The 12,025-nt window shown below is 38.1% G+C and overlaps 1 pseudogene; it reads right to left on the bottom strand.

Annotated features, from left to right (window-relative positions):
- Window positions 1-5,992: 5,992 nt before the first annotated feature.
- Window positions 5,993-11,789, bottom strand: LOC126369287 (uncharacterized; annotated as a pseudogene).
- Window positions 11,790-12,025: the final 236 nt, after the last annotated feature.

Here is a 12,025-nt window from a genome sequence, read left to right as displayed (position 1 = left end):
AAACCCGACTACGGAAAATAGGTATATTTCTCTGAAATTCTTCAGCGTAAGTAGTGTTGTTTAGAAGATAGCTGTGGTCGTATGCCAATCTGTCCTAGGAGTTTGTTTACCACGGCATACGATCGCTATCTCCTATGCATCACTATTTGGAAAATTTTGAGAGAAATATTTTCTTGTTTTATACTTTTTATAGCGTTATTTTTCCGTATTCGGGTTTTAGTTTTTAAACTTAATATGTTTTTTTAAGCTGCTTATTATTATTAGTATGCAAATACCTATTAAAGATTCAAAAATTCACTACGATTATAAAAATTTGAAATTCGCCATTCGTGTAATTTACAAGTCATTATTATAGTGAGTGTGTTTTTTATTTTTTTGTATACTTATTGTATACTTTTATGCACATGATATATATGCAGTTCTTGGAGTAGTTCCCTGCTAGTTCGTGTGGTAGCCGTCTAGCGTCTTATAGGGTTAAGGTTAGGGTTAGGGTTAGGGTTAGGGGTTAGGGTTGGATTAGGGTTAGGGCTGCCGTGTTCTTAGTCATAGATAATTGCACGTTGTCTCCAGGCTCGCCCCCTTAGATGAGACTTATTTTTTTTTATTTATTTACTACTACCACACACAATACAGCATTACAGTAAAATACTAATGCGCTATGCAGGTGTCAAAAACAAACTATTATTAAGTAGGTATATAACATAAAAAATAACCCTTATTAATTAATTAAGTCAAAAAACCTCATAACAAATCAGTAGTGCTACTTTTGTGAACTCACTCAGAGCACAGACAAATAGGTCAGTTTTTTTCCGCTATGTGGTTCAGAGTGCAGAGTGCTCGCGTTAATGGAGCCTTGTTGAGGAGGTTGGTCTGGCCGCGGGCACGGCCAGCAGTGGCGGCCGGCGGCGGCGTCACACGTACGGTCACGAGCATTAATATGTATACGCTTTGGTACCATGTCACATTAAGTTTTTTGACAAATTGAACTGTAAGTCTTACTAAAAGTCCAATATATTAGTGCGACAGAGTCCTAAAATGGGTACATTATATTGCTCATGACTGTACCCGTCCGGGACACATGCCGTAATATATCCGTGTTCATAATTTTACCTCCTATTACCTTAAAAATATAGGATGCCAGTGCCAGCTCTCTCCTTACCCTTAGCTTATTATACCCGACCATGCCCACTTAAACATAACTGGAGTGGGTGTCCTTCACTGTCAAACAACCAATCCGCCACCACCAGAAACATCTCCAAGACAGCCTATTATGAATCCTGTGCTGTAATGAAATAAGTAATTAAGTGAAGTTGAACAACAAATGCAGATAGGAGTTGGAAGTGTTTGCTGTGCAAACTGTTGGCGGAGATCTTTATATCTTAATGAATCCCGGCGCCTGACGGTAGGGAAATAGTTGCGGAAACTTCGCTAGCTACCAACAGGGCCGCTGAAGTAATACAAATGGTTGAAATGCTTGAAAACTAAAGTTTGCCGCCCCTTTTTACCCGACTGCGGCGAAGCAAAAAGGAGGGTTATGTGTTTAACCGCTATGTATATAATGAATTTATTTATTTATAGCACTAGAGGATATTAACAATACATGATAAATATACAATTACAAACAAAAATGGTCAGTTACCATCCCAAACAGGGTGCGTTGACAGGATGCAAAATCTTATAAATAGCAACTAAAAGAGGTAAAAAAAGAAGTTCAAAAAACAATGCGACTTCAGTTTTCGACTGATTTTAGAATTTTGATAATTTGTGTTCTAAATGTTCCAAAATTATTAAAAATATCCAAGTTTTTATTTATGGAGGCGACATTATTATAAAACCGACACATGCATAATAATAATATGAATGCATGTGTATGTATGTACGTCTGTTTCAACCTAACATCTAAACCACTTGTCAGAGTTTAACAAATGAGGTGTCATTAGAAGCGTCTTGATTGTCCGGCGGTTATTGGCTATATTATGACGTCATGCTAAATTCAATGTGGCGCCCTCTAGAAAATATAAACTGAGTACGAAAGATTTTTTTGCAATGGTATTGTTACTTATGCAAATTTTATTGTCTGGGCTCTGAAGAAAACCCGCGGTGCAAGTGAAGATCCGGTTTATTTGTCAAACCACATTAAAAATACAAAGTTAAAAAGTAAAATACAGGTAAAAAATCTTAAGTAAAAATTCGTAAACAATCGATGTAAAATCAGTGAGAATTAGAGAAGAAGTGGTTCGTGTCGTATCCAATCAGATTCTTATTGGAAATTTTCAGTCCGGAACTAGCGGGCTGTGCGCGTATTACGTCGGCCAATCAGGAGCGCCGCGCCATGTATCCGCTCCGCGCGTCGCTCCCCGCGTCGCTCCTCCGTTTCGCAACGCAATTAGCGGGTTGTGCGTGCATTATCTTAGCCCGCGACCTCCTCTTACAGGTATTGTGTTGTGTATCAAATAAAAGGGCTTAATTTTATGTACAAAAGAATGAGATCTTTGTATGCAATGTTCGTTTTGCAGTAGGGCTTTTTGGCTTCCTAGCAACGGCCCTGGTTTTGAGACGTTGTTGACTATTCTGAATATCATTTCGAGTTGCAACCAGCAACCTGCCCAGTGTACCAAGAATAAAGGCGTCCTTGTTAAGGCTTGCGTCTGTAGAGGTCTGGTTTTGTCTCGTATTCGTATAAGTATTATATTTTAGAAATACGAATACGTCTTCACTGTGTGAAATGGTATGTCTTCCGTCTTGGCAAATATTTGTTTCGAGAAAGGTTGAAGAATATATATTTTTTTAATATTTTTTTTCTCACATTGACCTGATTCCTGCATGACAGGTATAACTTAAAATAAATTTAGATGGTGTGTAGGTACTGGAATCACTGCCTCTGTAATAAAGCCACGAGTTGTCAGAAGGTAATATTTGTAGTCAGTTTTGGTTTTGTAGACCTTTGGCGGCTCAATAGTTACCCTGACACCAGGGCTGATGAGGTTGGTAATCCACCACACAACCCACACGAGAGAAGAAGCCAAACCAAAACTATACGTATAATAATCTGCAAAACTAAATATATAATACAATAATTATGTACATCTCTTGTTGCAGTTTGGGGAGTTTATTGTTGAACTTGCTTAATTACTTCGATAATTAAGCTGAATACACAAATCTCACTCTAATGGCAACTACCATTAGCACTGCAGTATGCATTTGTGCTATATGAAACCTACATAAAACAATTAGCTGGAATTGGTGCTAATTATTTCCATGTTTAAGTAAATATTGTGTCCATTTTCGGGAAATTGCGGTTCATTATTCGGGATTACGAGTTATAATGTTCATCGATTTCCAAGTAGAATGCTGTGTTAAAAGATGAGTATTTGAATTATCGGCGTGGGTTCAGTGTTGCCCTCTGGGTAAATTTTCACTGAGCCCTGGCCTATTTTGGTGAGCTGCGGCACCCATACACCTTTGTTTTTCAACTAAATATTACATACACAAACAGCCTATACACTGTTTTACCTGTGGTCTAGTGGTTAGAGCGTCACGCTCACGATCTGGAGGTCCGGGTTCGATTCCTGATGGGGACATTGTCGAAATCACTTTGTGAGACTGCCCTTTGTTTGGTAAGGACTTCTTGATTGTCCAAAGTAGTAAGATGATTCCGTGCTTCGGAGGGCACGTTAAGCCGTTGGTCCCGGCTATTAGCCGTAAAAACACCTCCACCAACCCGCAGTGGAGCAGCGTGGTGGAGTATGCTCTGTACCCCTTCCGGTTGATTGAGGAGAGGCCTGTGCCCAGCGGTGGGACGTATATAGGCAGTTTATGTAGTATGTTGCTACTGTAGGTACCTATCTATGCTGAGCGAATACATAATAATCTGTTCTTTCATTCACATCGAAACCCAACTACCAAATTATCCGAGTAACTGAAACAGCCAATACTAAGTAAACTGACCCTAACAATTTAAGTGAATCCTTTTTGTTAGCAAGTTAATATTTGATCAGGATTTGCGGCAATGCTGGAATATCGTGCGGGATCGAAACTTTCATATTAGTTGTTTTATCTGACTTTATCTCTGATAACGACCTTAATCGCATTGCAGAAATAATAGGATTACAAAGGACGGCGTGTCTGTACGTGGGTTGAACGCGGATTGGACGAATCAAAGATAAGTAAGTGGAATTAAGGCAAGGGACTTACAAATTTACCGCCTTATTAGAAAACGAAGCCTAGATATTGCCAGGTATAAAATACAGACTGTTAGTGACACCGTAACGAAAAATAAAATTAAAATTACTACTTGATTGTCCTAATAACGAATGACATTGTCTTTTATTTTTATATGTACGGTCACGAGCATTAATATGTATACACTTTGGTACCATAACATAACATAAACAGCCTATATACGTCCCACTGCTGGGCACAGGCCTCCCCTCAATCAACCGGAGGGGGTATGGAGCATACTCCACCACGCTGCTCCAATGCGGGTTGGTGGAGGTGTTTTACGGCTAATAGCCGGGACCAACGGCTTAACGTGCCCTCCGAAGCACGGAATCATCTTACTTTTTCGGACAACCAGGTGATTCAAGCCTGAAAAGTCCTTACCAAACAAAGGACAGTCTCACAAAGTAATTTCGACAATGTCCCCATCGGGAATCGAACTCGGACCTCCAGATCGTGAGCCTAACGCTCCAACCACTAGACCACGGAGGCTGTTGGACGCTCTAACCACTAGACCGCGGAACTTTGGTACCATGTCACATTAACTTTTTTGAAAAATTGAACTGTAAGTCTCACTAAATGTTAAATATGTTAATGCGACAGTGTCCTAAAGTGGGTACATTATATTGCTCATGACTGTACAAGTATTCCTATGCTGCATTATCCTGCGCTCGGGCGCACCAAAACATCGCAGCTATCTGCAGCTTTGCAGTTTTGCAGCTGGCTCGCAATCCATCTGTAATGGTCATTCATCTCCAGAAGATAAGTTTTCAGCTGCCATCAGAGGTAGTTATGCTTTCAGAATAAGTTCTTGGATAAACAAAAGACACAAATATCCGTTATTGTCTTATCCGCCGTAAAGGAAAGGGACGGATAATTGACAATGTTAATTTTAAAATGAATGAGTGCATGAATGAATAGCGCGGCCGAATAAAATAATCATCTCGCTGATATATGCAAACTGACGTATGCTAACTTAATTTTATCGGGTTTTTGATCAATGTAAAATTTTGAGAGGGTTTTTAAAATTGCATGAAATTGACGTGTGTTCCATAAATTTTATGCTTGTCGATTACCTGTCCCTTTCCTTTTCGATGGATATGAAAATGACAGGTATAACTTAAAATAAAATTAGATTGAGTGTACAGGAATCAATACCAAATAATAAACACATTAACTTTAGGTATTTACAGTGCGCAGGGAAAATTCCTCTCTCCCCTTCCCCCCCCCCTCCCGATCTTGATCTTATTGTATGATGTGGGCAATAATAATAATTATTAATAATAATTTGGTTTAAGGCCCGATCTCCCTGTCCATCCATAGGGAAGGCCCGTGCCCCAGCAGTGGGGACGTTAATGGGCTGATGATGATGATGATGAAGAATAATAATTTACAATGTGACATTATTTATTCAGTCCATAACATTAACAAATACTCTATTACGAAATAACAGTTACTTAATAATAACAAAATATTTTTCTTTATGTACAATACTTATACGACCTTGGAAGATAAGACACTATTTATTACCTACTTATGTTATGTAATTAACCTCCGTAGTCCAGTGGTTGAGCATTGGGCTTACAATATGGAGGTCCCGGATTTATACTCTTTATTTTTCATTTTCCTTCCACCGACTGCAATTGGAAAACCATTGTATTTAAGTTTATAAATTATGTAATACAAACTGGATTTAAAAAAGACAGGAAAACATGGAACAGTAGGACTAGGGCCCTGTGCTGGGAGGTTTTCTGGCCACGTGTTTCCCTCAGCGTTACAGATTCCGATGTGGTAGTAGTTTTACAGCTAGTTACATAATATGTAATTTAATTTTTGACGTTCAAAAAGCGCTGACTATGTAAGCCAATTTTGATGAATTTTTTGATGGGGACCTACCATCAAAATCACTTTATATTATCCCTAGCTTGATTAAGACGTTACAGGCTGATCAACATATACACATACCCCCTCTCAATCGCATATCTTTATGTCCTGCTATCATGTGTGCATCATGCTAGTAGTTGGAAATTTCTAGCCGACAATCTTAGCCAAATTGGAGAAATCCGGCCAAGAATCTTCCGTGTCGTTGTAAACAGTCTTTATTTTGGCATCCTTGAATGCCATGGAGCTCTCTTCAGTTTTTGGTTTTACTGTCACTACCTCTCCTCTACTCAGCTTTTGGTACCTGGAAATGGATTTTACAATGAGTTTTCCATTTAAACCAACCAAAACTTTAATTAATTGGGCAAAAGGTCCATTCATATGTCTATTTATTTATAATCTCTCGTGTAAGTTGGATATTTACTACGTGTATTGTGTGTTGTGTTTTATAGCGTGTTCTGATTGTTTTATTTTATTTTATTTTATTTTATTCGGGGAGCTTACAGCATTATTTACACAATCGAAACCTTAATAATAAATAAAGGCTAATTACAAGCTACCACAGATAGAGAAAAGACAGTTAACGGAAGTGAGAACACCATATAATAATTATGTAAACAAAATAAAAAACATAAAACAAAACCGAAAACAAAACATAAGCAAACCTAAAAAATAAAACAAAACAAAATACAATATAAGTACAATGTAAGTATTAATGATAAAATGAATAAAATATATTATAAATTAGTTTTATATATAAGTACCTAAACAAAATAATATACTTAACTAGGAGCTGCAATGACCACTGGCAAGCAATGATTTAATAGATCTACTGCTACTGCAAAACAGATCACACTCAGCATTGATGCTATTAAATAAACTCATGCACCGAGGCAGATAGCTATTGCTTCTGTAGTTCGTGCGACAACGAGGAACGTGAAGCAAGCGATTGTAAGTTATGTGTTAAGTATTTCGTGTTTCGTTTTTTATTCGTTACTGTCGTGTCTCTATATAATAAACGTTTCTTTCTTTCTTATCTTGCTTCACTATAATTCAGTGGTTATCGATATTCATGACATATCATGAGACGTTACTTTTATTTATTTGCACACTTTTGGCCCATTTTGGATCTCGTGATCCTATCAGAAAACACCCTGCTGGAGGTATACGCTCTCCTCAGGGTTTTCATGAATACTGTAGGGAGCTAGTCTCTAATGGAGTCACTTGAACAGATAACCTGGAGCCTTATGCCAATGCTCTATATTTTATCACTTTTACTGTCGCTCTTCGAAATCGTTTGGAACTTGGCTAACACCCCTGTTACCGTATGGTGAACTGTACGGAGCGATCATAGAAGTGGTTTCAGGTTATGTTATGATGGGACGTGAATATTGAAAAACACCAGAAAACAAACTTGCTTACTTCATAACCAGTTCTAAGATGTCATGTTGCATCATGACCTTAAGCTCTGCGGTGAGGTTCTTCATAGCGTTGCCGACGTACTGCCCGAAGACAAAATCTTCGCTCACAGAATGTGTTAGAAACTCCCTCCCTAGCTGACTTAGCACGTCCTTTACTATTGCTGTTGCTCCTTGCACTTGGGAGAAAGAGGAAACATAAGTTAAACATGTTGGCAAATTCTTAAAGAATTCCCTTCTCGCTGTTTTCTTAAAGAATTCATTACCACTGTAGTGTAGACAAGACACTGTTTCTGTCTGTTTACAGCCAAAATTATAATTATAAATACCTTGTGAGCAATTATGCTGCGGATGCACGCTGGTGTTGCCATTTTGAGCATTCCTGGGGAGGTGCTTCCAGTTGAGCTTCTCATACATCGGCCTCATGGGGGGCGGGCCAATGGCTACTGACACCACTTCGTCGTTGTCTATATCGTCCTCTTTCAGCGGCTTCAGGTGACCTGAGGGCTGGAGTGATAGGATTCGGTTAGAAGATGGACTGGACTGGACCCAGCTGCTTGCGTCCTCTTTCAGCGGCTTCAGGTGACCTGAGGGCTGGAGTGATAGGATTCGGTTAGAAGATGGACTGGACTGGACCCAGCTGCTTGCCGTCCAAAACAATTATCTTGTAGTCTTTAAGTTTGTAGTCTTTAATCTTTAGTCTTGTTTCCACCTATACCAAACAATATCTTTGACTTTTACAAATATACGTAACCCAGAAGGTTAAGCAGGTCATCTTTCATATTTTTGTCAGTACGTATATCCGTAGAATTCAACGAATTTGCTATGGGTAGGAACAGGTGGAAAATTCTACGACTAGAGTTTGGCTCTTTATCTTAAGTTAAAGAAGATTTTATTGAGAGTTTGTCCAGTTGGATCGGACCTGGAAATTTCAGGTTACGTAAGCGGACTCGTTACGTACGTTGGATAGATTTTATAGCCTGAAAGTTATTTTATTTGATTATCTCTTCTCCAAAGTTTAGGTGATAAAAAAATAGTTACTTGTACTTGTTCTATCAAATATTATTCCAATAATTTTATAGGTACCTTTAATTGTAGTGTCAGACTAGTAAGTAAATTTTCTTAATCTGTCTCTTTCGCACGATGCTGCGATCTTTCTCTCTTGCTGTCATACATCGGTTCCTTGGGTTTAGTTTCGAAACTATCTTACTTTCCTTAGGCCGGGTTTCCACTGACGCGGAGATGTGCGGATTTGACCAATCACAGCGTTCGAGAGAGCGAAAAACGAAGACGCTCTGTCACTCTCTCGCTAACGGTAATTGGTCGATTCCTGCATATCTCCGCTCAGCTCCGCGTCAATGGAAACGCAGCCGTCTTAGTTTTCATTTTACCTTTATGTTGACTTTCTTCCTGTTCTCTCTGTTCCTCAAGGGCATTGCTGGGCGCTTCTTGACCTCAGGCTCGGTCGGCAGCATGTGTCGTTTGGCGTGGTAGTGCACCCCTCTCCTCACGTCCCTCACTTGTCTTCTCTCCTCTGATGAAGACCTCCACGCTTGCTGTTTGCAAATACAAGTAATTATTGAACATTGATTTACCAAAATACTTATTTATTTTGAGAAAGACTCACGGCCATATGCATTTTCTAAAATAATAACCAGACAATAACTAAAGGCTAATTAAAAGTCTCCACCTAATAGTGGCTAAGTTATTTACCCTTTTACAATCATAAAAATCAAGAATTAAGTAAAGTAGGTACAAACATTTGACGTTCCCAAACTAGGGCTAATAGGTTATAAATCATTTGGCTTAAAAATCACTATTGTTATTTGTCATTTTTGTTACATATCGTTGATATTGAAGTTTATTTTCAGTGGGTGCATGTAGCAGTAATAGGATTGTTCATTCATGTCTTATATGATTGTTCATGAGGAATGGTGACCAATACTAGGCATATTTTTCCTAATTTTTGTTTGTTTCCTACTTCGATCACCATATACATTATATCGAAGGTTTTCTATGTATAATTAAGGAAACTAAGTGATAGCTACACGTTTCATATGTAACCCGGGGTAATCTATAATTGGCTTTCTTGTTACTTACTAAAATATTATATCACCACTATGTGTATTATATGTACTTTATAAGCTGTTGATTGCCAGAACAACGAATAAATAAAAATCATAAGTTTATGACTATAAGTTTATGAAATTAAGATTCTAACATTAACTTGACTGGAAATGGTACCCGGCCACTCAGACAATGCAATACATGGCAGTCGAGATACTCCAAGCTAACACAAACGTAAAAAAATAAACCAAGTGAAACAGAAACAATCCACTCACACCACATAGAGGGACCACTAAAAGCAAAAACAGAAAAACACCGTCCATCCCGATACGGTACAAACCACCCACTAATCCAAACTCTTGCCCACTCACGTACTGTTGTTTATTTACAAAATACCTACCCACTCGCTTTGTCCCACACACAATAGTCACCAAACACACATTGTTGGAAATTCTTCATTCACGAGAAATGCATCTTAGGTTGATACGTGAGATCGGAGACTGTTGTTTTGGTAAGCAACATTGATGACATTTCTCAATGTACATGTTCTCAGGCTAGGAGTGCTAATAAAAGCTACCAGCACAATTGTATTTAAAGTAAAGTAAAGTAAAAATGTTTATTTTTCATAAAAATACAGAAAGTATTGGTACATTAAAAACCCCACGAAACCATTTCCTCGGTTTGTCTGTGGGAGTGGAGTTCGCTTAATGTGGTATATTTTAAAATACAGTTAACTTACCTACAGCTAAGAGATCTTTTGCATAAGATGTTTAAATAAAGATTTACTGAATTCATTATATTTGTATATTTTTATATATTTGTATTGTCAACTTAAAAAGAGGTTATCAATTTTCACAAAGAGCTACCCCATCTAAAGTTTCGATCCCAACTCAAAAACTGGTTAAAGGGAAAGAAGTTTTATAGCTCAAGTGAGTTTTTTAGTTTATAGATAGGTTTTTTTCTTTGTTTATATAGATAATTATTTTTGTAATTATTTGTCAGTACCTTATGTAATTATTATTGTGTGTCACAACATGACTAAATGTGCTGAGCGCTATAATAAGCATCACTTCTATCGATATACCTACCACATTTATGACAATAAATTGTCATTTCATCTCATTTCATCTCGTATTGTTTCTATTCATTTCATTTTATTTCACAATATTTGTATTTTCTTCTTCGTCGTTCCCTCACTGTTGAGGATCGCGACCACAGGTTATGGGTTTCCACTCGGTACGGCTATATGCTGCGTGGACCGCCCTCTGTATGCTGCCGCCTACCGTCTTCTTCACGATGTCAGACCACCTCGTAGGCGCCCTTCCTTGCACACGTTTGCCATCCATTTGCCGAACAATATTTGTATAATATGTCAGTTTATGTGGGCTTCTAAACTCGTATGCCAAACTTCACATGACATGATGGACTTTTTGGCGGGAACGGAAACGGTACGGTTGCTTTCTTCATTGAATAATCTGAATAATTAATACGAAGTGGTGTTTTGGGTGGAAAACATTCGCGTTAGTGTTATTATATCGCATTATTCAATAAACAAAGTGTACCTATCTATTTTCGCTTCGTGCTAACAAGCCGCTTCATAACTCAAAAGTTTATGCGGACTTTTGAATTCGTTTGGGGTTTGGAATAGGAGTCGGCTCCGAGGGTGGGGGCTTAGGTTTCATCATCATCACCTTTCATCATTTCATTAAATATCAAGAAAAAAAAATACGTCAGACATGGCTGTATGGGCATAGTTCCCTTTGCCTTACCCTTCGGGGAAAAACAAAACAAAAAATAATGTTTGTTTTTTTTAATTGATGTTTTGTGTAAGTTTTATGTATTTTGTGTAGTATGGTAGTGGTGCTAATTCCTGTAAATACCATCTAATTTTATTTTAAGTTATATCTGTCATTTTCTTATCCGCCGAAAAGGAAAGGGACGGGTAATCGACAAGCATAAAATTTATGGAACACACGTCAATTTTAAGCACAAATCTAAAACAACCGTCTAAAAATTTTACGTCAGTCAATAACCCGACACAGTTAAGTAGACAGCACGTCAAACGGATTGCATACCAGCGACATACCTTTTGATTCGCCCGGGTTATTCATTTATTTACTCATTCTTCCTAAATTTAAGAGCTGTGAATCATCCGTCCCTTTCCTTTTCGACGGATATGAAAATGACGGATATAACTTAAAATAAAATTAGACGGTGTCTGCAGGAATCGGGGCCATTGTATCTTATTATTTGTTTTTGTGTTGTATTGCTAATGTGTGTGGCGTTCTTGTATAATACATGATTTCTGGCTGATCACCTGATTTTTCGAAAGTAAGATGATCAGTGCTTAAGCCGTTGGTCTCGGTTACTAGTTACTGATGTCAGTAAGAAGTCGTTACACGAGTCAAGTCAGCGGCCTTTGGCGGCTCAATAGTAACCCT

Source organism: Pectinophora gossypiella, chromosome 8, assembly GCF_024362695.1.
Source record: "Pectinophora gossypiella chromosome 8, ilPecGoss1.1, whole genome shotgun sequence".
NCBI classification, from domain to species: domain Eukaryota; kingdom Metazoa; phylum Arthropoda; class Insecta; order Lepidoptera; family Gelechiidae; genus Pectinophora; species Pectinophora gossypiella.
The sequence above is the reverse complement of the archived record's forward strand: the minus strand, read 5'-3'. Positions and strand labels throughout refer to the sequence as shown.